Source organism: Lycium barbarum, chromosome 4 (assembly GCF_019175385.1).
Source record: "Lycium barbarum isolate Lr01 chromosome 4, ASM1917538v2, whole genome shotgun sequence".
Classification (NCBI taxonomy): domain Eukaryota; kingdom Viridiplantae; phylum Streptophyta; class Magnoliopsida; order Solanales; family Solanaceae; genus Lycium; species Lycium barbarum.
In genome coordinates, this window is record NC_083340.1 from 72,110,139 (window position 1) to 72,113,820 (window position 3,682).

A 3,682-nucleotide genomic window follows, 5' to 3' on the forward strand; every position below is an offset into this window, starting at 1 on the left:
AGGGACTCAAGCTAGTCTAGGGTCTTGCAGGATCACTGGCCAGTAGCCATTCTTTAGGTGCATTTGCTTTAGCTTGAGTGCTTCCATGCCCGGTAAAGTTGATAAACTGAATAGAAATCCTTTTGCTTGGGTCGAAGGAGAAGGAAAGAAAAAAATCCTAGCTTTAGGGGAAAGAGATTGAGGATAGTTTGACATAAGCAGGCATCCATTGTCACGAGTGAGCAGCTGCTTCTCCTAAAGACTGGGCTCCCAAGGCATAAGAAAAAAAGAAAGCGGATTAGGAAAGATTCAAAGGATTACTATACTCATAGACAGGGTTCAGGTTAAGTACGCAACAAAGAAAAAGGATTTTCTTTGTCCACAGGAATCGAAGTTCCAAAAGCAGACGAAATCACTATGGAACCGGACCTCCTCGCTCAATTCATTACCAGGAAGACTCAATTTCCTTAGTAAAGGCGAAGGGAAAAGCCTAGCAGACGGGAATCCCTTTTTATTTTCTATTAAGACCTCGGCACCCTCCTTACCTCCCCTACGATACATTTACCCCTAAGAGGAAAGCTCCCAGGTTCCGCATCTTAATGAGGTGCATTACCTGATTGGAAGCACTGAGGTTAATTCGAAATGGGTCAACTCACCCAGCAATGACAGAAGAGAGCGATCACAAAACACTAAATTGACTTTCCCTCTTGAGTGAGGCTCACTGGAGCCCTATCCCGATCTTTAGCTATCATTCCAACCATTGGTTGATTTGACGTATCTAGTAGGGGTGGGTCTGAAAGGTATGCTGCTGGGTTGGTGGATATCTCCTTATCTAGTAAGGGGCTTCAAACTTATGAATCGAGTGGATCAGCCGTTACTATGGATAAAGCACAAATAGATAGCTATGAGAACAGGTCTATTTAATGCCCCACAGCCTGTAAGCCAGGAGGCGGAATAGACAATAGGTAGGGGGTTCATTTGCTCTTATCCTGTCTAGATAAGAGATTTGAAGGGACGAACTGCTTACTCCTCTTTCACTTTCACTGGCTTCTACTTGTCTTTTTTTTATTGGCTTATTTAGAAAATGGTATCAGCATTTGAGACGACTCTCCCCGGCCAATCCTCAGTCGTCCGTCCTTGCTTAGGAGAAAACCGAACCACTATCTCTTGATTGATCTGTTTTTTTCTACCTTTACAGCTCGCTCTGTAAGTTCACTAGCAATACACCAATACAACACTAGCACTAGCTATAGCAGTAACTAGTACAATGAGTCAGGGGTTGGGTGAATTCCATAATATACGCCTGTTGGCATTCCAGCCTTCCTATCCGAAAGAGAATCCATTATTTCTTGGTCGTGAATATCTGAACTGGTTGTTCCTGGTTGTTCACTGTTCAAGAATTCTTGTTTAGACAATTCAGACCATCCATACATAGTCTTTTAATCTAAGATTGAAATTATTCCATATTTTATTGCTAAAATATTGTTCCATGGAGCTAAGGTCCAAAATATGGAAGAAAGAAGTGTTTCCACGACTCTCCAGTCAATTTTGTTCCACTTAATCCCTCTTTCATGGCAACATCTCTTTCCGGCTAAGGAATGGGAAATCTTTCTCCTGTTACATGAATCAAGTTTTCATTTTCTCCGGAAAAGCCCCTTTCCAGCTGACGCTGTCAGTCCACTAACAGCGGTATACAGTAAGTTAGTACAGGAAGGGCACGCGAAATAGACAACTACTTACTAGGCTAGGGTAGTCGTTTTTTCATCTTCCCTTTATTTTACTTTACCCTAGTGGAAATTCATTTTGAAAAGTTACTAGGTAATTAGTGAAGAGGTTTACAAAAGTGACAAGCTTGGTGGATAGCTCTTATCTTAGGAGGAAAAGCTAAGTATGCCCGAGTAGTCTTGATATTGGTTGGTTTGAGGTTTCGTTAGTTTTATACTAACAAGCAAGCTTCGGCGACAGCTCGACCTAGCGCGTTAGCCCCAGTACTATAGGGAAGGCCTATGTGAAGAAAAGGCCTGCCTATCATCAAAGCAAGCCCAAGTCCATGCAAGAAGGCCCTCCAGATCTGTCCAAATTCAAAGCCCGTCAAAGGCATATGAAATCATGCAAAGGATCCGAGCCCATCCAAATGATGTTCAGCGGGCTAAACCCAAGTAGCTCTGTCCCATGATCCAAGAGACCCGAAACTAGTTAATCATTCTATCCTTACCTTCTAACCAATCGGCCAATCACGCTATCCTTACCTTTCAACCAACCCCTTCGATTTAGTTTCTGCAGCAGTATATAATCTCGGACCCGATGGATGCCTACAGAAAAATGGGGTTTCCAGAAGTGATGGCAAGAATCCGCGAAATAATGTTTTTTCTCCTTTTTGTGTTCTTTCTGAATGGAGCTACGCGAGGGAAAGCTCAAATTTCTACTCTGCCGCAAAAGGGGGCCGCTTTCTTCCCCCCCAAAATGCCAATTCCGCCATCAGGGCCTAGCAAGAAGCATAATTCTGTTCCAAAGCTTCGTTTCATTCCAAGTAGTCTATGGTTCGAAGCGTCGTGTTCCATCCGGCGCGAATCCTCTCCATAACTAGTATAGTGGAGGTCTTACTTGTATTGCAATAATGAAAAAATGTACGAACACAAATAATGAGCAGACCAGCCCACTTTTATATGTGGGTTCATTTCAGAATGTTTTTTTGTTTTGAATAAAGAAGCGCGTGAACTTTTAGTGTAAGGCAGGTGTTTTTCTCGGTGGATGGATGGGATAAATGCCTATATTGCTTTATAATGTAATTGTTATGTTGATGTTATATTAAAGAATGAAATCTAAAAAAGTTGCTTAGTCCCATTCTTTATAATTGTCTTTCTCATACTGTGTAAACGAACTTCAAGTCTGAATTGTGTACTGTACTCAACAGGAAGCGTCACAGCCACCCCCGATGTCGATCTGCAGTATTAGTTTGAGAAAGTCGTTTGGTTTTTAACCTAGAGCGATTGGTTTACCTGTATCATGCAAATGTCCAACACTTAGGTGCTTTCTAAGAGCATCCTATATGAAAGATGTATGACATGTGTGGATAATGAATGACTTGCAGGGTATGCAATATCTTAAGTACAAAAGGTAAGACCTAAAAAGAGAAATGAGCTTAGCACAACACGGGATAGAAACCTAATCCTAAAAGGAGAAAACCCATCACTGAACAATCATAGGAATAGAAGAAAATGGGTTCAGACCAAGTGACAGAACTCTCTATGAGTTGGGCTACATAAAAGATCCTTTTCTACTAAAATGGATGTAGGCTTAACTAAAGCCCAATGCAGGTTGAACTCTATGGAATCTAAGCCTCACTACCCTTACCCTCTTATAGGGTTACAAGGAATTTTTGGCCGGCCCCATATAGATTCAGCTTAGGGGTTTATGAGAGATTGATTGATAGACCTAAGCTAAACAACTAAGATTGAACCTAAACCAAAACCTATAGACTGAATTAGAAGACCAGAGGTTTAATTCAAGACCAGGAAAGCAAGTTATATCGAAGCCCAATGCCAAGCAAAGCCCTAGACTACAAGTGAAGAAATTGGGTTCAACTAAGCCCTTAACCCAAGATGAGGTGGAGCCTTAACCCGACACAAGAGGGGCCCTGTAGGATAGTGGGCTTAGTCAGCCCAACATAGGTTGTTAACCAAAAAGGAGAAGTTCCCGAGAA

The 3,682-nt window shown here is 41.9% G+C and overlaps 1 pseudogene; it reads left to right on the plus strand.

Annotated features, from left to right (window-relative positions):
* Nucleotides 1-2,151: 2,151 nt before the first annotated feature.
* On the plus strand, nt 2,152-2,934 carry LOC132637541 (uncharacterized mitochondrial protein AtMg00170/AtMg00620-like; annotated as a pseudogene).
* Nucleotides 2,935-3,682: the final 748 nt, after the last annotated feature.